This window comes from Cyanistes caeruleus, chromosome 3 (assembly GCF_971803275.1).
Source record: "Cyanistes caeruleus chromosome 3, bCyaCae1.hap1.1, whole genome shotgun sequence".
NCBI lineage: Eukaryota > Metazoa > Chordata > Aves > Passeriformes > Paridae > Cyanistes > Cyanistes caeruleus.
The window spans coordinates 91,572,069-91,596,367 of record NC_141703.1 but is presented as its reverse complement, the minus strand read 5'-3'; the positions used below and the strand labels follow the sequence as shown (position 1 = coordinate 91,596,367).

The window sequence follows — 24,299 nt, the reverse complement described above, 5'->3', positions numbered from 1 at the left end:
CCTAAGGCAAATCCCCTTCTCCCTCACCTGCTCTCCTGACATTCTCTCCAGCTAACACTCACTTTAGCAAATGCTAGCATGAGGCTCATCTCATAATTTTACATGCCCATTATCTGACAGCAATGGCAAACTTTGCTGGCATGTCAGGTACAAGGGGTTAAGGTAAGACAGGAGGTCAGTGCAATCTCAGATATTACTTTAGAGGCTCCACACTCTTCTGCTATGTACCAGGAGACTGGCCCTGCAAGTGCATCCTGCACTCGTGTTCCTGTGAGGCGAATACTCAGGCATTGACAACATTTAAGACAGTAGCAGATTTTCACAAGTGAATTTGTAGGCAAAAATATGTTGCCATCTTCCAAGGCCTGTTCAGGCACTGACAGTCACCCCTCAGCTATGCGACTCCCTTGTATCTGCAAATATCCATTCCTCCCACACCCCCACCAGCTTCCCTGCCCCAGACCACTATCTTCTGAGCTGAAAATAAAACACCCCTGTTTATGGCACATTCGCGTGGCTTTAAAGCTGAGCCCAGAGGCTTCTGTCATAATTCCTAGCCTGCGTGGCTGTAAGCAGCGAGAGGCTGGGGAGAGGCTGCCAGCGGCCGTGACAGCCGCTGTACAGCCACACGCACCCGGCTCGGCCGAGCAGCGCCGGCCGCAGGCAGCAGCGCCGGTCTGTTGCAGGATGCTGTCAGAAGGGGGCAAAATCCATCTGCAGTCGGTGCTTGCTCCCTGCTTTTGCTGCGCTTGCTTTCTCCCTCACCCTTGCGTCCCTTCGGCCCGGAGCCCTCCGGCACGCTCCGGCCGGGCGGCTGCCCCTACGGAGGGGACACTGTCACGGCCCTCGGCAGCACAGGCTGCCAGGACAGGCCGCAGCCTGGCAGAAGAGTGTTTGGGGCCTGGGGAGCTCCCCGAGCCCCAGACAGCAGCCCAGGACAGCAGCAGCTCCCCCCATCCCGCCTGTGCTGGCAGAGTGGCCCCAGGAGAAGAGGGCCGCAGGATGAGGGCTAGCCAAGTGTGTGCTGAGGGCAAGGCCAGGCTGAGCCTGAGCTTCTTATTGCTGAGATAGACGGCTGCTGGTGCTGAGAGCAGCAGAAAAGCTGATGGCAACTGCAAGGAGGGTCCCCAGCAATGGGTGAGAAAAATGGAGCAACAGGGATGACAAACTCCCTTTTGTGGAATGGGGTCAGATCCTCCTTCAACTTGTACATTCTGTAGCTCAAGAGACCGCAGATAGAAAAGGTGTCAGAGGTGGGACGGCAGAGTGTCACTGGGCTCACCCTCCCACCAGATTTGGGGCAGGAAACCACAAAAGGGGTTTGGAACTCAGGGAGCACAGAAGGCTTCCAAACAACAGCTTTAAATCCTTCCCCACACTACTTTTGGAGTCGGTTTTCACTTTTAGAAAAGCCTCAGTGCCAGGGACACCATCACGTCTCAGTGCACTGTGGCTTTCAAGTGCCTGTGATCTAGTAATATAGGGATGGTTGTGGGGTGACTTCTACCAATTAAAGAAGTCTGGAAAAACGGGAACATGGAAGGAATAGGACAGCAGACAATTCCTCTCAAATACTAGAAAACACACCACTTCCACCACCCCCTTTTTTTTCTTTTTCTATGAGTAAGCAACATTTTTTCTCTCCTCTACTCCTCAGCTGGCCTGATGAATTCTATTTCTGTATACATCAGTGAGTCCCTTCTCCTTACATCATCTGACATGCCTACAGCCAACTCCTGTGAATTTCCTGCAAGTCTTACTATAGCTGGCAGCTGCCCTTGAAGTCCCTCAGATAGCAGACTTGCAAAGTTCACTGCAAAAGAGCTTTCACTTCCCTCCCCCGGTCTTCTAAGCTTGGCATTTGAGGAGAGCAGGGGAGGAAAGGAACAGAAATGGGGGCATCCCTAAGCCCCAGGCTGGCTTAACTATTTCTTCTACACCTGTGGCACAGCGCGGAATGACAGATATTATCCTTATCTCCATTTTCTCATGTACAGCACGGCCCCAGAGTGACACAGGATGTTTTGGGGCTGCTACCATGCTGGCAGTGGGATCACTCTCCTTCACCTGCCAGAAAGGTGCAGTGATCTCTGAGGAACCCTGGCAGCAGCCACACCGCTGCTTAGGAAAGAAAGAACTGCTTGGTATCTAACAGAGATGGCAAAGGTAGGCAGGATGAACTAAAAGCCACTGTACACCAGGATCATCACATGGAGGGTAGTAGACTTGCTGTGGGACCTCAGGAGGGCATGGTCTCAGTTTCAAGATTTTCAGCTTGCAACAATCACCTGACATCAGCCCTGGGGACTAGCCAGTCACAAATCCATGAGATAACCCATCTGGGATATTTCCTTCTCTCTCGAGCAGCTCCGAGGCTCTGATCAGGATGAGAGAGGACTTATTTTTACCTGTCCCTTGGGACAACCCCCTCCTGAAGTTCTCAGGCTGGTTAGGAGAGAGGTTAGCAGAGATACTTCTAGATCAAAACACCAACAGAAAATTGGGAAGGCCTAGAAATCCCTAGCCATACAGATGCCTGCTTCACAAGGCTGGGCCATGGCTGGGAGTCCCTGCATTCAGGTACCTTAGCAAGCCTGTACAACAGAGCTGGGGAGATGGAGGGAGTGAGGAGAGGGAGGCACAGAGCTGGGAATTGAGGACTTTCACGCCCAGACTCTGAGAGCACCCTCCTGACATAACACCCCATACGCAGATGTGTGCAGAAGAGAAGTGTGTGCAAGCTTAACAGATAAACAACCTGAGGTGTTTTTTGTTTCTTGCACATGGGATGTGCTGGAGCAGGGAGATTTTGTACACTTTGTTAATGTAGTCTGCAGCCTATTTCTGGTGATCTGAAGTTTTCCTCTCTTTAAAACATTCCTCAAGCAGACAGCAGCCCCCATGTAAAACAACTGTTCACAGCAATTACAGCAGTCAGAGAAGGAAAAACATTTCATACCTTCAAAATGAAAAACTCTTTAGGGAAAACTATTTTAACCTGAGGACACCAAAAGAGGGAAAAATAAGTGCTAGCCTATGGCAAGCAGAGGATGGAAAGGCTTGGCCATATTTTCTTAACCCCACAAACCACCCTACATACTGACAATATGTATATGGCAGTATGGCAGTATGTGGCAAAACATCCTTGTCTGTCTGACTCTGTCCTTACTATGCAAGAATGCTTACATTGTAAAAACTTGGCAAGCATCTTGTTGGCCATAATATTTAAGAACAATATCCTGAAGAAATTCCATGCAAATAGTTACATACAACTGTGTTATCACACAGTATCCGAGTCCTAATGTGCCCCACTAAGTTGCTGGTCACTCTTTAGTCTTATTGTCAACTATGCAGATCTAAGAAAAGATATACAGATTAAGCTGTTGCTTTGGGGATTTCCCCCCCTCATTTCCAGGAACAGCCCAAATTTTTCATTTAGACTTTAGTTAGCTATCCTGCTGAGAAACTACAGGTCTCTCTCCTGGAGCTCTGTGTGAAACAGGAGAGAAATGGCAAAAAACATTTTTCCCATTTTTCCATCTGCAAGCGAGCAAAACTGACTTGGAGTCATAGAGAAATCAGAGCAACAGAGGAGGAAGAGGCTATTTTTATCAAGTCACTTTTTCTTTCTTTCTTTCTTTTTTTTTTTTTTTTTTTAAGGCAAGAACCACATTTTAAGCTGATAGTTCCTATTTTTCTCTAAATTCTCTGAGGAACTGGCAACGGATGGCAGGGCCTGACCTCCAGAAGGAAGTAAGAGCAATTAAGAGGATAACAAATCCAGGGTCATGCAGGAATTTTGCAGCTGTCACTGTGCAGCACATCAAGGGCCCCACAGACCTCACAGTGGGGCTGAGGACAGGATTCTTGTTGCTCTCTTTGTAGCTCCTGTGCTGCCTGACTGGAAGGAGGTACTCCACCAGCCACCACCTGTAGAGGAGCTGTAGAAGAGGCTTGGCATTCCACAGCTGCATCCAGGAGAGAGGGAGAGAAAGATGAAGGATGTTAGGTAATGAAAGACTAGTTAAGTTAAGATGGCTGTCTAAAACATTTCAAAGAAATTAAAGAAAGGAGAAATTAAGAAAGATGTTGAATCGTAAGCCTAATTAGTGTAGCAGTGTAGTTATAGTCATGATAGCCTAAGGATACAATTAGACATGTCTAGAGAGGGAGGCCGATCTTGTTGTTAAACCATAAAGGTAGGGGACAGGAAAATACCGGTTGCAGTCTGGTGCTGGCTCCTGGATGATTCTGATGTGTTGCAGGGACGCCTTGTGACTCCAGCAGGAAACCTCCAGTCTCCTCATACCTTGGTTTCAATGTTTACAAGTGTTTCTAAACAGGAGGAATTCCCAAGACCAACAGGCATTTTTATGGCATTCAACCACCAGGGTCCCTTTTAGTACACCTTGGACTTGGAATTGGATATCTTAGGGCAGAAGCTGCTAAGAGAAAGCAAAGCTGGTTGCCAAAAAGAGTCAGGAGCAATAAAACACCAAAAGATGTCCTAAATTAGCATGACACACCCAAAACAGCTGTTTTCTAGTCTCAGGTAATCACATCTCATTTTTGTGGAAGAGATGCTGAAGGAGACACAGCCTTTCACTTTGATATTACAGAATGGCATTCCTTAAGTACATTGACTTTGCTGATGCTCAGTCTGAGCCTTGGTAAAACAAGCAGAGATGCCACGGTGTGCTGGCATCATTCACACCTCGGCTCTGAGGGCCCAGCTGTTTGTCAGTCCCTCTCTAGCCAACACTGCCACCCTCTTCACTCTGCATTCACGGGAAGGAGCTGTGACAGCACGAACAGGAGGAGATAAATCGGAGATTGAGGCTGACACAAGCTACGTCTCTACAAACCTTAGCACCCAGGTGCCAGGAACTCAGCCTACCCTGTGTACAGCATTTGGGAGAGTGCAGGGCCAGCCCCAGGCCAGCAGCAGCCTCCCCCAGCAAGCCTCAGCAGCCTGCCTCAGCCCCCACTTGGCATGGTTCTAGCAGCGTCCTTCATGCCTCCACAGGCAGCTGCCATGGGACACGAGGCTTTTTTCCCCCAAAACACAGTGGTGAAACTTTTCTAGCATGTGGAAGTGAGAACTTGTGGGATGCAAGGGGAGATGCTGGCAGAGCCCTGTTGCAGAGAGCCAGGAGAGATGTCTGACTCAGTGACACCTGACAGAAATGAAGTCCTGGCTTACGCCAACATGAACCCAAGGCTTCTCAGGGATATACTCAGGAGCATCACAGACATCCTGACAGAGGATTTGCCGTGAAAGCAAATACCATCCAGCGACTCAGGCAGGTAAAAGGATGTGGATTGGTGCCATCCCCAGATACATGGGCATGGGCAGAAATGCTGCATGGGCCCTGGACTTTGATCCAGCCCTGAGGGGTCTCGGCAGGAGGCAATGTTTACCACACCACTTCAGTGCCAGCTCTACATTGTCCATGGCATGAAATGACTGACATGCTGGCGCACAAAGGTAAAAAAGGACAGATTGATTTATTGATCAAGGAAAGACACAGTCTCCTTGACAGAGATGCACTGTCAAATGATGGCAGGACGTGCTGCTAAAAGCCCTCCAGATTGATTACTTTACCTGCCACCTGATCCTTCATTGCCCTGGGCTCTGGCAGGTGAAGAGCAAGAGAAGATTTACACGTGGCTGGGAGTCAGAACAGGAGAACACGCAGGAATGAAAGCTCCAGGGGTCTGGCCAGGACACAGTGGCCCTCCCCTCCTCCACCTGCCACAGGGCTGGAAGGTCCCTTAGCCCATGGGCCAGCCAAGGTGGCAGGAAGACCAGCGAAACCTCATTGTGCAGCCAACCGAAAGTGGCACTGTGGCAGGTAACACCTGCACATCCTGAAACGCTGCCATTTCCCTTCCCCATCTGTTCCCTTCTCTAGGATTAAACCACTCTGTCTGTACGATTATACGGCCTGTGCCTGCCCCGGGGATTGTGGAGAGTGCAGCCAGGCACTTGGCCTGGTACTGCTGTCAAACCCTGCAATGCAGGCACTCAGCCCCCTGCAGGAGGTAATGCCACAGCCCACATCCCAGCACGGGACATCAAGCTCTGCACCCATGGAAAATGGCCACTTCATCAGCTGCAGCAGGTTGGTGCCAATCCATGAGGGAGCTCTGTTTTGGGGCTGCAGTCCTGTGTCACTCTCAGTCAACCCTGAGGCATCTGGAGTGGCTCTCTCTCAAGTGTGGGCTAATGACAATAAACCTAACCTAAGGAGAGAAGAACATTGGAAAAACCATTTTCTTTAACTTCTAGGGTCCAATTTACTATTTTTGCACTAGTTCCCTCTCCACTCTTGCTTGAACAGGATCCTCACCTATGTGACAAGAAGTTTGACACAGACTTTCTGTCAGTTTGCTCAGGAGACAGCCTGAGCCACATTAGGGAAGAGGCTGGGCCTTATCACAGCAGCAATTCAAGGCAGCCTGCTTGTGACATGACATGGATGCACCACTCAGCACTACATCAAACCCCAAAGTTACTCAGGTGGCCAGGTCCCAACTTCACTGCACAAACATGTTGAACTAAGCATGTCACAAATGTGTAATAAGCCTGTTTAGAGAGATGTAGCATGAGGAAGGCAGTAGAGGAGAGACATAACAAAGAGTATCCCTTAAATGATTCAGTGCTGGCAAATTTACCAGGAGCAGCATGTTGGGAAAATGCCACTCCAGAGCTGCTCCCATACCTGTTAAAGGGCTTGATATTCCCAATACATGGCAGCTCTATCTTAATTCTGTGGGCAATCTGACCAGCTTTGGCTGCCCACCAAATCCAGATGGCTCGCCACCTCTCTTGTGGAAAGTGTAAATAATACAGCAGACCAACCACAGGAAAAACAGTGATCCCAAAAAGGCAGAGATGTGAGAAGCTAATTTGACTTTTGAACGAGCATCTAAATTAACATCCTCCCAATAGCCTCTTTTTTGGACTGCAGCAAATGCCATGAATGATTGAAGAATGTCCAACCCAGACACACTGAGAAAGGCAGGAGTACAACAGGAGGTGGCGTGAGGTCCAGCTGTGCACTAGACAAGGCAGGATAACATTTTGATGGACACAACTGATGTAATCTGTCTTTACTTCTGTAATGCTTTTGACATGGTTTAGGCCAACATCCCTTTTGATAAATTGGAACAATATGGGTTTGATGGATAGAGTAGTAGATGGATAAGGAATAAGGATGGATGGAATAAGTTGCACTCAATGGATTAGTGGCCCAAATGGAGATGAGTAACAAGTGATACTCCCCAAGGGGCCATATCAGGCCTGGTACTGTTTGACACCTTTATTAATGACATAGAAAGGTTGAGTCCACCTCAGAGAGATTGTACACGACAGGAAGCTGAGGGTCACTATCTGCAAGGACCTTGACAGGTTTGTGAAGTGGGCCTGTGAGAGTCCTATGATGTTCAACAACACCAAGTGTAAGGTCCTGAACCTGCATTGGGGCAATCCCTAGTATGAACACAGATTGGGGAATGAATTAATTGAGAGCAGCCCTGTGGAAAAGGACATGGGGATACTGGTGAAAAAAATACTAGGTATGAGCCAGTAATGTTCTTTCCCAGCTCAGAAACCAAATTGCATCCTAAGCAGCATCAAAAAATGTGCCACCAGCAGGGCAGGGGAGGTGATTTCCCCCTTGACTCTTTTCTCATGAGACTCCAGTTGGAGTACTGCAGCCACCTCTGGGGTCCTTAGCACAGAAAGACATGAGCCTCTACCACTGAGGCTAGAGGATGGCCACAAGAAGGGCTGGAGCACCCCTCCTATGAAGAATGGCAGAGAGGCTTTGGTTTGTTTAGCCTGGAAAAGATAAGGCTCCAAAGACACCTTATTGTGGCTTTTCAATATATAAAGGGTGCCTATAAGAAAGATGAAGAGTGACCTTTCACCAGGGTCTGTAGTGGCAGGGCAAGTGTCAGCAGTTTTAACCTAAATAATGGTCTCATCCAACACAAACCATTCTGTGACTCTGTGGAGTTCTCTAATCCCTTATGCTGGAGTTCAGTTTGGCTCTGAGATGTGAGACCATCTCCCAGCCCTGGGATTGAGCAAAGCAGTGAAAAGGAATAGTATCAATAAGAAGGATCATAATTCTGTTTCTTCTTTCACTGGCACTTCTATTCAAAGAACTTGAAATCTTTTTAAAGCAGTGTGAGATTAATCTCATTCATCACTTCATCTCATTCCCTCCACATGTCACAACCCAATTTCACCCTGAGCTCATACATATGTACAGTTGAGCAACAACCAATTTTGTGGAAAGATGGTGATTTGAGTGTTTCTGGTTTTGGAGGTACCTGGCATCCCAAAGCTAGGTCCCCATGTTTGCAATACAGCATCTCAGCATTTCATGGCAGAAAGCGGTACGACTTCCTGACTGGGCCAAAGGAACTGGACCAACAGCTTCTTTCTCAAAAATTTTCAGTGAAATGTGTTTTGGATTCTGCATCTCTTTGACTCTAGAGCTGGAGAAAGAGGTAACAAAAGGAAGCCAACTAGAAATCTGCCAACATTCATGAGAGCAATAGAAGGGGAAAATAATATGGTAAAATTTCCCTGCAATAAAGCAATGTTTTGCCTGTGAAGGGATTTCCATTGATAATCTTAGAGATGGGAGAACAGGAACAGAGGGAGACATCTGTCATCATATTTAATGGTGCTCCTTGTTGTACAGTTTAAATAATTAAAGAAGATTCATCCAAGTAGAAAGAAAGATAGGATTAAGTAAAAAAAAAAAGGAAAATGGAGAAAAAGATCCTAGGCAGTTGTGTAACTATTTTCCCCCTGGGCCTGGGAAATGTCTCCACAAAGCAATCCAATACACTGCTTAAGATTCAAACTATTGCTTGCTAGGGAAAGGGAGGGAGGGCAGAGGGAGAATACTGCAAAAACATTTGACTACATCTGCTACCCACTCATTATTGTAATAGAGAGAGGTAGGGATAAATCTGACTGCATGTGTGAGGGCAGCAATTGGTTGTTAGGTTTCAAAGATGCTATTACACCCTGGAGGAGCAGGGACATACACAGGTGACATTCACCAATTTCAGTGGGGCGGAGGGAAATCACACATTGGAATGAAGTTAATAAGCAATGCAGAGGGCAGGGTCCATGACTGCCAATCTGATTTCTATAATTGGTGTGATTACTACTATTGTAACTTAAACACAACAGCAAATCACTTGCTTAATTGAATTTTCTTTCTGTGTGTGGTTGGGATGGGGGAGGACACAGAGGAGGATGCAAATTTCTCCTACAGCTGCGTGTGTCTTCTCAACCATGAGACAAGCAGAGGGGTCATGGGGTTGGGGGGCAGCCCCAGGGACAGAAGGGGGAAGCTTAGAGGGGCCTAAGGCAAAGCAGGGCAGCTTTACATGCATGGTTTTCATGGAGGAGGATGCTCTGTGTTTCTAAACAGTGCCAAACACCTTCACTGCACTGAAAGTGACAATTTTGCACAGGATTTAGTAAATGCCTCACAGCACACCATGAGATGATAAAGCTTCTCACTGAACTCCTGGGGGGTCAGGCAAATGGCCATGCTGCATCCAGTGCTCCCACTTTCCAATACATCCCCTTCTACCATCAGCAAAAGCCAGAAAGGAACATATTTTAGATCAGCCTGTGGGATCTGTTTATTCTCTGCAGCATTTTTTCCCTAAAAGACATTTGCAACAGCCAGGAGACTCTCGAGGAAAGGAAAAAACAAACCACCACATTGTCCTCTGAAATGCTAGGAAAAAAAAAAAAAAAAAAGACCTAAAAATATATGTTATCCCTGTGTTGTGGCATTCCATCTCTGCTATATCTTACTTGGAGATTCACACAGGGATGACAGGAAAACAGAGCTGCTCATGCCCCCTAGATCTGGACTGGAGGGGACACCTACTTGTCTCATTGACTGTTTTCAGATGATAACACATCTGTTTTCAAGTGCTGTTTTGAATCTTTCATTACAGACAGACACATCAGCACCTTCATACTTTGGCAGGCTGAAGAGTAGTGGGTTTTTAACTGGACCAAGCAGCATCCTGTATTTGCAGGTTTTGTACAGGGTGTCCTGTTGAGGGACGGTGTAGATTCAAAGTGTGGATTCAAAACTTCTATGTCATCCTGTCTCCTCTGTGAGACTGCACAAAAATATCTGCTGAATTGATTAAATTCAGTGCACTTGAAGTATTCCTAATTCCCTGGATGAGAAATGCTCAGGTCTGCTCCAGAAAAAAAGTAATAGAAACAAACACAACACAAATGAGCAGCAAATTTTGCTATGCCCAAGATGCCAACACCACAACACTTGCCTTATGCATGTATTTTCATGCATGTATTTTACAGCATGCTACACAAACTGGGAAGCACTGCTTTTTGACAGGGATCCTGAGACAGGTGCACAACCCAAAACTGCAGGCAGGGCTTTGAGCAGTGCACCGTTCTTCTGACCATACCCAGACCTTGGGCATCTGTATAACTTATTAAGAGCCAAACTTGATGTACCTGTCTCATGGGAGACTTCTTCATGAGTATGTTGAGTAAGACAAGAAGGACTTGAGGCATAAATGAAACCTTGCAGAGGGTCTTTCCATGAGTGTTTGGGTGGAATTTTTGCAACTTCCACAACTCCAGCCCTAGAAGTCATTGTTTTGTTGTTTTTTTTTTTTTTTCTCTTTAAACTTATCTTAATGTAGCACAGAAAACCAGGGAATGGGGAGGGACTCTGGAAAAACATGATCCCTGATCCCTTCAATAATGTATCTCCCCTACAGCTGCACAAAAATAAAATATTAATTTATCTGATTTGAAACAGAAAGAAGGACAGAGGGGGAAAAATTGACTGGGGCTATGCAATGTTTTCATCTTATATTTATGTTTATGTTCATACATAATGCTTCCATGTATCATCTGTTACCTTCCACTCCTGTATCTGCTTGTCACTCCACATTTCCTTCCTTGAGAAAGGAGACAACAAAAACTGTGCTGTGGCCAGGGCACTAGTGGTAAAAATTATTTTTCCTTGAGAGCCTTAGGTTGTATTTTCATGGACTTCATCAGAGTTCTTACCTATTTGACTGTCACATCAAGCCTTCTTCATGCCCTGAGCTTCTAAGAGGACTGAGAGTGAGGATATATGAGACTTCTTTGTTACCTAGAGAAGGCATGATGACTTTTGGAAAATAAGCCACTTTCACACCATCCCAGCTCAAGGAAAAATGTTAATATGTCTTGATGGGATACTAAAGTCTTTATGATGGTATAAAAGCACTAGGAAGAGACATAAGTATGAAGCATGTCTTTCAGATCAGATTTGGGAAATGGGCCTCCAGTAATGTTAGCATTTCAGTTGGGAAATGTGCAAATACAGGCCATTTATCATCTTCAGGTTTTTCACTCTGTCCAAATAGATATCTGTCTAAAATAACATGTTCTAAACCCCAGCACTCTCCACTCCACAGGAGAAAATCTCTGTCATTCTACAGAGTCAGTCCAGTTTATCCCCAAGGTTATGGGGAAAAATACCTATTTTTTTTTATTTATCTCAGTTTTGAAATAGGAAAAGAGCCCCAAGGAAGTCCCACTATTAACAAATAGGGCAACAAAAAGGTAACAAAACTAATGCAAAAACATTTTTCTTCCCCCACAGACTCAGCTCTCCTGTATAAAAATTATCAGCCTGCCCATCTATTCCCATCGGAGAGAATCCCACTCCAGCTGCACTAGCACTCAACAAATGGCCTGTCAAACAGATGGGCTTTGCAACAAGCTCGTTAGGTCTTTCTTTTTAAAGACAGCCCTACTACATGGCTAAGTTTGGCTTCTGTTTCACCTAGTTTTCAGAAGGGCACATGCATACAGATATATCTACAGTACAAAAAAAAAAAACCTCAGCATTGCTAAAACATCAAGACTGAGAAATCAAGCTTAGAAGTCAAGCCATTCCATATGTTAAAGTTGCTCCTGCACCATTGATTCTAGGCCATTGTACATCCTATTTATCACACATTATATATGAAATTGTACATTTCACAGGTAAAATAAGAACAGAGAACCTATATATATTCTAGTGTGCAATGCAATCAAGTTAATGTTGCAGAAAAAACCCAAGCTCTTGGAATATTCTCAATTCTATCTTAGATTTATATTCTTAATATTACATTACATTGTAACCTTATGCTTCCACCTATATCTTTGTTGTATCTGTTTCTTATCTTTTCCCCATTTTATTCATAGTGTCTGCAAAGCCTTACACAGGCACTGAATTTGTATGCACTGTAAGAAATCCAACAGAGGGTCACTGCTCAACATTTTGACTGTAAACTTGCTGGTTCTGGAACTCTCCTTATTGTGTATTATTAGAGGGCTCTCTAACCTGGGTTCCTGACTGATATTTGGGAACTGTAATTTCCACAACAGCAATTTTAATCAGTTCTAATTGAAACACACTGCTAAGCAGATTCTTAATGCTTTGTAGGATCTGGACTTTAGATCACAAGCTTTCTGGGGACAGGAACAGTTCTTTGATATATTTTTGTACACTGCTAATAGTGGCACCAAGGCTTCTAAGTATCATTACAAGACACACAGTAACTTAGTGCTTCAGCTAGAGACAGATGACAGACTGCATTTAGATTGTACTTTTCTTCTTTTTCATGACAAGAAAAAAGGAGTCAAAACAATATTGCTGTTTCCATAACCTGAGGCCTTCAGCAGCAGAAGAGCTTTAAAACTGTACAGTGTTTACCACAATTTTCTATCCCAGTTACTCCAACCTCTTGATTATCTAAGTGTCAAGGGTGATGCTCAAGTTAAGAGTGAAGGTCAGGCCCTGTAGTGTGTCCAAGATCTCCAAGAGTGGAGCAGCTGCGCACTTTGGCCTCGAGAACTTGTGACTCTTATCAAGCACAGATAATTGCCTTTAGCTTCCAGGGTATATCAGCTGTATACAAAGCAATTTAGTCTCTGTAGGTAACCAGTCCTGGTAGGTTCAGCAGTATAATTCTCCACCTGACTGCATGGCTAAAATGGCCTGGCAGTTAAAAGGCCAAGATGTTCACCTGTACATTGCTTTGATGTCCAAGTCAGCCACTTTTCCACTCTTTTAATACTTCTGAATAATGAAAACGCCAACATCTTTCTTAATCACAAGTAAGATGTTTGAATTGGGAAGCTGTGCGAGTCAGGATTCTGACATGCTGCTGGTACTGTGCGTAATTGCAGAAGTGAGCTGTCCTATGCCATCAGGAAGCAGTGACACACTGCAAGTCATGCCTGGATCTTCCAGCAGCAAGGCTAAATGTCTCAACCAGCCTCAATTTTATTTTACATTCAAGGAACACTGCAGAGAGAAAGAAGAAAAGAAAAACAATCTCCATGAAAGAGAGCCAGCAAGTCTCTACCTGAACCGAGACACAAGAGAGCAAATGCCCACAACAGAGAGGGAATTTTCTGTCAGAAAAGATGCAGAACACAGAGAGCAGGTGGCAAGGAAGACAGATGCTGAAAGCCAACGGTGAATGGGTGCCTTAAGAAATGTAATGCTGATGGATGGGTAGACAGATGCTAAATATGTAATCTCCTTGCAGATGGACAGTAACATGCAACAGAAATGCTATCAAGAAGGAAATGCTGCATGTTTGAGCAGATATCTGTAAGCACAGGGAATCAATGAACGGCTGTATCTTTGGCTTTTTCCATTTGTGTCATGTTTAGCCTGAAACAGAGACTTGAGTTGAGTTACCCAGTTCATGCTCTCTTTCAGTCATTCCTTTACCACACACCTTCCTGTTCATGTCTGATAGTAAGTGCCAAAGAGCATGGATCTGTAGACATTTCCAGATTACCAGGGTGATTCAGGTGAAAAAAAGAACCAACCATCCATGAATCTTCTTGGTCCAAGCAAGAGGCAAATCCAAACCCGATTACTTCTACCTTTCATGACTTCCATACACTCATTCTAAAACACTTCTGTAGTTTTAAGCCAAATAGAGAAGCTGCTTTCTGACTAATACTAATGGAAAGTTCCTGGGAGAGTGTGTTCTCTGCTGATTTCCAGATCCAAGAGATGTCTTGATAAATGCTGAATACTCCCTGATATTTGGCAGTGTTTCAACCAACCTCTGAACCTTGAGAGCAGATGGCAATCACCATGATATTCCTTCATCCACAGAGAGCCCAAACAAACGTGTGCAAACCATCAAGACTCTCTAACACATCTTTTGAAAAGATGGCAGATGCTACCAATCCAGTATGCAGCACTTCCTCAGAGCTTTTCCTCTGACACACACAGAAACTAGATGAATGGCAGAGGAAAAGCATGTGCAGCAGCCAGCCTAGCAGAAAGATAAACCAAACAGCAGCTGCAGGACCATTTGTACTTCTGGGAGTTAAAATGTGTGGCTCATTGCTATCCACAAGCAAAACTCATCAATGCCATTAGCAAGCACAGCTCTGCTCAGTCAGATTGTGCTCATTCCAGTGAATTTTTCAGTCGCTTTTCTTGTACACAGTTACGTGGCCAGCAGACCCTAAACTTCCCACCATACGTGGCTTTGTCTTGCCATGAAACTTTGTCTGTACATTCTGTGGAGATGGGAGTTCAGAACGAGAGCAGCTGTGTTCTTTTCCTGTTTTGAAGTTAATGACAGATATCAGCCACTGCCTGTACCAGCTGGTGAATGCCCATGTGTCAGCAGAGCTGGGTGTGCTGGAGCTGCAATGATTTCTAAGAAGAGATGGTTTCTAGACAGAGCCCCTGCAGTGGTGGTTCCAGTGTCCTGCAGGACATGATACAACTGCCCAGTACAGACCAAGCCATTAAGTGTCACAGGCCTGGGAAAAAGCATTTCAAAACAGCCAGGGAACTACTAGTTTTCCCATGTAACCCCTCTTTCCCTAATGGGTAGTCTTCTCCAAAGGACCCCCTGAGAGCAGGCACTTAAAACTATGCAGCTGATGAAAGCAGAGACTGCAATCAGTTTTCCCAGCACCACAAGACCAAACTGTAAGGGAAAAAGATGCAGAAGGATCTGGAATTTTAGTTCAGATCTCTCTGCCTTTTTTCTCCTGGGGCATCCCCTGACATGGCTTAAGAAAGAGAAGGTGGGTGGGCATGGTCTACTGTGGTTGTCCGTGTGTCATGGAAATGGAAGAAACCTCTCATAGCCCTTCTCGTCTTAGGACTCAGAAAGAGATTGAAAAAAAAACTTCCTGAAGACATAAGACAATGACTAAGGAAAATATTAGTTACAGGGAAAAAAAAATAAAAATAGTGGAGAAATGCAGGAGAAAACTAAGAACCAGAAAATGCAGAGCTAGCTGTGTGACAAGAATATTGGCAGACACAACAGTAAAGACAACACTTGTTTTTCAAGGTATTTTAAAAACTGCAGACTTTAGTGTGTGGGCTTAATAAGTCTTTCAAACAATCTTAAACCATTTATCTTCCTTATTTTCCTGCCTCTTTCTCTATTCCTTTCCTCCTTCTGTAGGTTTTGGGGCCTTTTTAAATTTTATTTTTATTTCTGGGTTTTTTAGTGAATCTTTACCTTCCTCCTCTTCCCTTATATAACACTTTCCCCCTTTTTTTCCAAGCACATGCTGCTCATTGTCTCACCCTCCCTGCCCATCAGAGGGATATTTGTAGGAAGGCAGGGGAACATGTCTGATCTGAACTTGTCAGGGGAAATTTGATAAATGTCACGAGAATGAAAGACGATAGAAATTTAAGAGGTTTCTCTTTCCCTCCTTTCAGTAACTGTGCCTGAGGAGCCATAGCCCCCCACTGCCGAGCTGACAAGCTAAACAGAGCTGAGAAACGAACTGTCACTGTTTGGATGGGAGAAACTGCAAATAACAGTGTTAGTGACTCAAAAAGTCAGCACTGCTGCCACAGAATTCTAAGAGGGACATGCTGGGTGCAGCTTTGAAGGGTTCCCTCCATGAGCTACCAACCCTTATGCTATGTTTTTAAAAAGTGACAGGCAATTGAAAACCTTCATTTCGCCGAGCGGGTCTTTGGGTTTGCCTGCATGGGAAAGTTCTACCACTCACATGTAAGTTGAGATTTTGAGAAGATATCCTTGCGCCCACTAACCCCACCAAGTAACTCATCCTCCCTCACGAGCAGCCTCATTCACCTGAGCTCCTCCTGAGCAGCTTTCCCAACAGGCTGGGTAACCCCAATCCATCACCACAACGACAGCCACCAAAATCCTCATCTCTCACTACAACTGCACGACCACATGGACTAACCCTTAGGCTCTAAGGTCACTCTCAGCACCAATCCAAAGAAAGAAATTTGCCAGTGTCATGGATGTGCTGTAATCCCTCTGCTGTACGTTGTATTTGTACACAACCTACCCAGCCATTCCTGGTGGAGGCAGAGGCAGCTGTATGTTGGTTTAGCTGATGTGGTGGGAGGAAATTCTCACTCTGTTAAACACCTGTTATATTCTGTCGCAAAGGAGGCTGCACTTTGGTACCGGTACAAATATCACGCACGTCTGCTGTAAGGAACTTTGGGATCAATGAAATGAAATGAGCTTCTGAAATATATGCTAATATTCCAACTAGATACATAAACCAGAAGACTGGGTGGTTTGAAATGTGGTTTATGAATATGCAACACTCAATTTGAAATAATTGTGCAGTTCAACAAATACAAAAAGGGGAAATTTGGGGACAGACTCTGTTTGGTAGTCTTGTTTAATTGGCTATAATTTCTACTTCACAGCAGTATGGATTTTAAAATGTGTCATAACCAGAGTTGGGAAAGTTATAGAATCTGTATTACAGGAGAATTTTCCCCAGTTAAAACATGGTTTCTCTCACTATCAAAACCCCCTCTCTTTTGCATTTGCTTTCTGCACTCACGTTCAGCAGTTGGGAGCTGTTCCCATTAAACGCTGGCACAAAGCCATTTCCAGCTTGCCAACCCACGTAACGGTAAAGGGCAGAGAACAAAGAAGAAGCTCAAACATATGCACACATTCGCATCGGAAGTTGTACTTTATATTGCACCAGACACTGCTGGCCACAGCAAAAACAAAGAGCTCCCAAAATCTCCTGCTGCAGCTCTGGTTCCAAAGCAATCACAGAAGTCAGTTGCATACATAGAACTGTGTAAAATGTTTGTGTGCACAGATGTAACTGGGCACGCACAGGTAACCTCCAAACTCCCGCACAGACAAAGACATGCTCAGATTTCCTAGGAGTGATACTTGGGCACAAGCCTGGGGAAAGGAAAAACCTTTAAATAAGTTCCAAACATAGTTATTCTGTGTTCTATTTTCATAAATTGATTCCTCTTCCAGAGAGAGTAAAAGCCACTGGTTTCTTCATAACACCTTCTGGCTACAGGAAATGTCCTCAGCAAATCATGAGAACAAGGGAAGAGATCTACCAGCAAAGGTAGATTAAATAGCAAACCTCTGATACTTGCTGTTCAACTGACTTAAAAAAAACCCCCAAAACATAAAATGGAGGGGGGAAAATAGAGAGAAAGAAAGAAGAGGAAAAAAAAAAAAGAAAAAAATACATAAAGAGCCATACAAGTAAGCAAACAATCATTCCTTGAGAAAAGTAAAGTCAAGGCAACTGCCCTCAGCTCACAGACATTTGTAGTAGACAATGCAAAACTGCAGAGCCAGTGAATCTCTGTGAATTATCCTTCCAGGTCTAACCACCAACTTGATGCTTTCCAAGGAAACAGAGACCACCTTGTTTACAAGAAAATAGTATGAGGCAAGTGAGGGACAGAAGGAAGCAGGCAAAGGGAGGAGAAGCAGTGATGATAGGCAGATTATTTTCAATACCTAAGTATTAAACTTTCATTTGTGCTGCCTCAGAGGACTTGGACAGGTGAATGCAGTGTTCTGTTGCCAATGGAGAAGCAGCACCTGAAGCATCTGGGGTGTTTTTGCATGTTGGTTTGATAGGCTGCCTTCTGCCTCATTCTTCCACTTGTTTAGCTCCCTTTTTCCTTGATGCCACAGGTGTGCTAATGGCATTGGGGTTCTCCAGAGCCGGCACAAAACTAGTTAGGGAGCAAGGGAGAAGAGCTGGAGCCCCTGATGCACCTCAGAGTCACCACAGCCCTTCCATAAGTCTCTGTCACCTATCTGGGCCCTAGATTGTCTGGCTATAACAGACTCAGGGCCAGACTCCACAGATGCTAGGGAGGCAGGTCAGGAAGTAACGCTAAGTGTCCTGGCTGCTGCAGGAGAAAGGGAAAAGGGGGGGATAATTAAATAAATATACCCCTGCTTCAGTTTAGCACCTTCTGACTTCACATTTCACAGTAATTCCAGCGTGTTCTTCCACAGAATTGCTCTTCAACGCATTCCTTGGCCCACATATACATACTTCATTATCCCTGACAAAGTGCAGCTCTTTGCACATGCTCTCCCTGAATTCCAGACACAACTTTTTCAGTCAATTTAAGCATTTTGTTCTAGCCCATTCCACTAGCATGTCTACAATCCCATAAACATTAAAAATAAGAGCTTCTTTGCTATCCCTATCATCAAACTCGGGAAAGAAAATCCTGAGCAGTGACTGCTGTAGGACTGAGCCCTGCCACTCCACAGATTTCCAGTTTGACAGAGAACTGTTGGTAACTCCTCTCTGAGCACAAGAGATGTTGCAACTACCCTTTGGTATTTCAACTGACCTCCTCTGACTCGCTTATTGGGATGCCACAACAGTGTCAAAAGCCTTATTAAAGTGAAAGCATATCAGATATTTGGCTGGTTAGAATGGCATCAGTTCAGCCAGATCTGCCTTAGGGCACAAGGATGCACTCCTCTTGATGTCACTTCCACCCTCTGAGCTGACCCTGCAGCACAAAGATCTCAGGGTGGCAGTGCCTCAATGCAGCATTGTACCAGATAACATGGACAGGTTTGCCTGAGGCACGGCAGCTTGGTGAGGAAGGGGTGCCTTTGACATGCAGGGAGAGCCAGGAGACCCGTGAGGGGAATGTTGCAATGACGTTTGTGAAACAGAGTCAACTGCCATGCATTCGAGGTTTCCAGAAAGATTCAAAGCGCTAAAAGTGCAAGTTCTCACTGTACATATTATTTTCTGGGAGAAAACTCTGCATTGCCATTAACACCAAAGTCTTCTGCCATCACATATCAGTAACTAGAGAGGCATTTGCTGAATACTTCTCTCTCCCTGCCTACCTACCTGTCCTTCTCTTTGGAGGATCCTGCCTTTGTCTGGCTTACATACCGAAGTCTGTTTACTTGAGAAGGAGAATGAAGCTGGAGATGAAATTCCTATCTATTGCTGAGCTGTTAAGAGCATCAGTGAATATGTGCTATTAGTCTATTTTAACCTAATTTATTGTTGAACATACAATAACTGTCAGAATAAATCATCTGTAAAGGCCAACAAAACTCCCCTTTATCTTAGAGAACAATGTTGCTGAAAACCACTGGCAGCCTTATGCATTGCTGGCATTAATTTTAAGCCTACTTCCCCAAAAATCCCAAATCAAAAGGAATTCACCCTTGCAAATGCATCTTCTTCTGAAGACGATTTTGGATGTCAAAATCATCTGTGTCCTCTAGTTTACACAGCCTGTTTCTTATCTGAAACACTTATGAAGTGCAGAAGGATTTTCAAGGGTTTCAGATGCTTCACCACCTCACTTTCTGCTCTACCAACCTTCTCTGCACCAACATCTCCAGCTCCTGCAACAATCCCTAATATCAAGTAGCCCCTTGATCTGGACTATGCTCCAGGCAACCTCTCACAGGGGAGACATCAGTCCCTGTAAAGTACAGGTGGGCATTGATCCTGTTTCCCACACAGTGAGCAGTGCCTGCTCCCTGGGGCTCACTCTCTGATTCTCCTATTATCCTGCCAACTCTTGGACAGTTCCACAGCTTTGCCCAGGAAAACCAGTGACAGAGCACTGGGCACAGGAACACCAGGGCAGGGACAGGGAACAAGGAAACCAAAACTGCCAGAGTGGAGGAGGAATGTTTGGACTGAAGCCAAGCAAAGCAGATGATGAAGAAAAACTTTTTCTAAGGAGGGGAAATATCTCCCTAATCTTTCATTTGCTTGGCTTTTTGGTTTGTGTTATTTTATTTTTTTCTCTTGTTTTTAATCTTGTGTATTTTCAATTTCAATCTCTCTTTCACTCCTTCTCTCCTTTTTCTGCATATATATATTTGCATTAGTGCCACAAGAAGCAGTAGAGATCTCTAGCAGAGTAAACTGTTCAGCACAGCAACCTGATAGCTGAGGACATCAGCAGATGGGAAATGCCACTGCTTTGAATATTCTAACCTTAGTTCCCAAAATCTGGGCCACAGTTTTAAAAAGCTGGCATACATTCAAAACTGGAGTATTGCTTTATCAGTAAGAATTCTTACCTCTTATCCTGGTGCAATTTGAGATAGCAGCATTTTTGACCACAGCTTAATGGTGGGACATTTTGTGCTAATGATTTAATTGCAGGCACAAAATGAATTACCAGGCAGGCACTGATTAGGGGGTATAAAAATTGTAAGAATTGTATCTAAAGGCAAGGCTTTTTTTTTTTTTAAAATAAGGAAGAACTAGGAAAAAAAAAAATTGAAGTGTAAAGCATGCACCCAAATGAGAACTTCTGCCTCCCCTCCTTCTGGAAATATATCAGTGAATAACATAATTTCATTACTAGGTAAAGGCAACAGGGCCCTCTGGTACATAAAGCTAGAACTGAACACCTCATGTGATGCAAATTAACAAATCCTGCCCTGGGATGCCAAGATCAGCACCTGCAAAGGGATGTTTGCACACCATAGTGCTGCTGCTGGTCTCCAAAGGCAGCAGTAGCCAAAGGAGCCAGGCTGTGTGCATGGCAGTGTGCAAATGTATGGAAAAATGTCCTGGTTTCCCCAAATGCTTCCAAGGCCAGGCACCTAACACCTTACATTGGAGGAGACTAAATCAATTTAAAACGTGACTCATAGTGCACTTTTATTTCCTTCCATTTCCTAACCACTTATCTGACTGCCCTTCGGCTAATATTCAATTAGGCCTTAATTAGTTGTTAGCAGTAACTAAGTTGGGACACCAAAAAAAAACCACACCAAAAACACCACCTCCTTTACTGCTGTGCTTTCCAATAGAGCAGAAGGATTAGGGCCATGGATGGCCAGCTCTCACCTTGTCCCTTCTGCTGACTCCTCAGATTTAATCACAACACCTGGAGCTGTCCAGCTCTCCCAGTTCCCCAAATGGCCTTGCTCTGCAGAAGCTTTCAAACCAGAGAGAAGATTACAAACCACCATTGCCTTGGACTGCTCAGATCCCCACTGCAGTCCTACACCACAAGTGGAGCCACAAAAAGAGACCAAACCAGGCAGGAGCTTGAGCCCAAGCACCAGGCAGCTTCCCGGCAGATGAGGATGCTCCTAATCCTCCTATTCCCATATCACCTGCTCAAACTCTCTCTTCTCCCATCCTCTACTCCCCAGTTTGACAGTGCAAGTAAACCCTGACCTGCAGCCACACCAGTTTATTAAGCTCCTTTCCAGTAAAAATCAATCCGTTTTCTTCAGCTGTGGAGCAAACCCTGTCTGTGTCAGGTGGTGCCCTAATACAGATGTAACACTGTTTCTTTCTGCATTTTTTATATTTGTGTTTCTAAAACAGTCTGGACACCTGCAACACCTACCATTTTATCAGACACAGTGAAAAGATGTGTTACAGACACGTGCTAGTCTCTCTTCTGAGAACTTTACTTTTGTTCTTTCGTGTTGCTTTTCTTTGATTTAATAAAGGCATCCAGAACAGAAGTCCAGGTCTGCTCTTTGTGCTTGAACACAAACAGCAATGTTGCCATGGATTTTTTTAAACTCCAAATGAAAATAAACAAACATAACTTGGCAGTGTTTGGAATAGAAGCTAGTGAATAATTCACAATGAATAATTGATTTGTTGAATTTAGCTTGGTGGGTTGGTTTTGTTTTTTTTGGTGGGTTTTCTTTTTTTTTTTTGTTCTGCTGGTGGAATGTGCACTACCAGATGGTGAGTTCAATAAATGTATTTGTTTTTCCAATTTATTTGATGGATTCCCCCCCACCCAGTCTCCCTCCCCTTCTAAGGTGAAGTCTGAAATTCCAGATGGTTTGACTAGTGGCCAGATAAGTCACAATGTATTGTTTCAGCCTCCTCTTTAGAAAGGTGTCAAGAATGATAACAGGAGTGGGAAAAATGCATACAGGAAACAGAAATGAAAGGAGGGGGGGATGTTTGTGTCAAAGAGAAGACAAATAAGAGGAGGTGTGATAAAGTCTATGAAAAAGTGAATATTATGGAGAATGGAGGTGAAGAACTAGTTTTCTTTCTTTATTATGCAATAAAAAATGAGCAGTTAATGAAGCTGAAAGGTGGTGATTACAAATTCACTAGTGATTTTTATTTTTTTTTAACAACACTGAACCTCGAAAAGAGAACTCACTGGCAAATTGCATTAAAGCCAAGAGTTTAGCAAAGTGATGCAAAGAATTGCATGTTTACCTGCAGAACCAAAACATCAAAATATAAATTACCAGTCCTGATGACATGGACTATATTACCTTATGCTTTAGGGAATAAACTAATCATTATTATTGATAAAGATGTGATATTATCCACCAACTACAGTAGTTCCCTTACTTTTCAATTGAAAATCTGATGCTGCTTATTGTGATAAGTCAAATCAGGGCTCAGGGGACTTCAAGACTGATTCTCTTTGACAATTGCTAAGGCTGGCCAAATGAACAAATCCTTCTATCTTGAATATTCTCTGTGGAGTTTTTATGATTCCGTTTCTATGAATATTTCCACAATGCCAAACTTCATTTTTTTCTTTTCTTTCTTTTTTTTTTGGGGGGTCATACAATTAAATTGGCCAAATATGTGTAGAAGGGGGATTTTAAAGTAGAACTAAGTGCAGCCAAAGCATAGTCACTGACAAATTTGATCTGATTGTTCATAAAAAGTACAGTTTGCCTTATTTACCAGCAAGTGCTACATGGTGGGAGAAAGCAGTTAGCATTTTGCACAGGGTGAAATCTCACTAATTACATTGATATTCATAGTAGAAGGGTATTCTTTGACTTCAGAAAAAACACCTTCAGGGGAATAAAACTTAATTTTGCAAATGTTTATACAGGAGAGTCTGTGGTGCACAGCTCAAACCTGCAGTAAGACAAAAGCACCTGATGATCTGAAAGTGAGAGTTGTTTAGGAACAGTAAATAAAGAAAAGGCAAAACAAAGAATTTATGCTAACTGCAAAAACACAAAAGCACAACAAAGCAGCAGTAGCAGAGAAAGGCACATAACATTTTAAAGATGTGTTTGTTCACTTATGGACCTGAATCTGATCCATCTGAAATTCATGGAAACTTCCCTTCTACTATGAATGAACACAGCATCATATCTGAATCATTCCCAAAAGGAAAATCCTATCCCATCATGTACCAAAAGTATCTCAAGTATCATGCTGGAATTTGGCTAAAGTCTGCAAAGAAGCAACTGAAGTGAACCATATTATTCATCTCCACGAGTTCACAAATCTCTGTTTTCAACGAGCCAGTATCAAGGCCTCCATAAACTTCTGCTATCCTTCTGCTCTGCTTCTGCTGACTCAAGCTTCTCCACTTATTCTCCTGTGGGAGCTCCATTCACTCACATTTTTTTATATTTCATTCATATTAGAACACAGAAATACAGGCTTATAAAAAATATATATTTCTTTTATTTTTATTTTTTTACCTCAGCAGTTTCTGTGTAAACTCAGAGTGATCTAATGGGCATGCAGTGTACAAACAGAATGGAGGAGGGAGATGGGGATATTGTTATATAGGCTCTATCAATCCCACCAAACAGTATTTGCTCCAAACCCAACTCCTCTATTGCCTGTAAACAAGCTTGCTGTCTTCTCCCTTGAGGTCCTGCAGCACTCTGCCACTGCTGTCTTGCTTTCATCTTCATTTCCTACTCCAGTTTGTAAAAACTAACACCGCAGACCTGGCTGTGTGTGAGGGCACCAAAGATGGGACTGGTTTAGTGGAGATTTATTCCCTGCTGTTTTATGTGCCTTCAGCTCACACTTTAAGTGCCTCTCACAATGAGATCCTCACAATCCCAAGCCTGGGCTGTTTCAGGGCTCTGCTTAGCCCCACTCTAGGGACACTGCATCCAGGCATCTCTACACTAGAACTCAGGGGCTGCTTCCCATTGTACTGAGCCACCCTGTACCCCTTCTCTTC

General features: G+C 44.1%; 1 protein-coding gene and 1 long non-coding RNA gene across 3 annotated transcripts in view; one reads left to right on the top strand and one right to left on the bottom strand.

Annotated features, from left to right (window-relative positions):
- Positions 1-24,299, bottom strand: part of LSAMP (limbic system associated membrane protein) — a 977,049-nt gene that overhangs the window by 796,295 nt on the left and 156,455 nt on the right. The window lies entirely within an intron of this gene.
- LOC147654345 (uncharacterized) lies at positions 585-22,430 on the top strand. Its single transcript, XR_015284986.1, has 3 exons — positions 585-1,137; positions 3,886-4,009; positions 15,792-22,430. It is a non-coding gene; the product is annotated as an uncharacterized LOC147654345 (long non-coding RNA).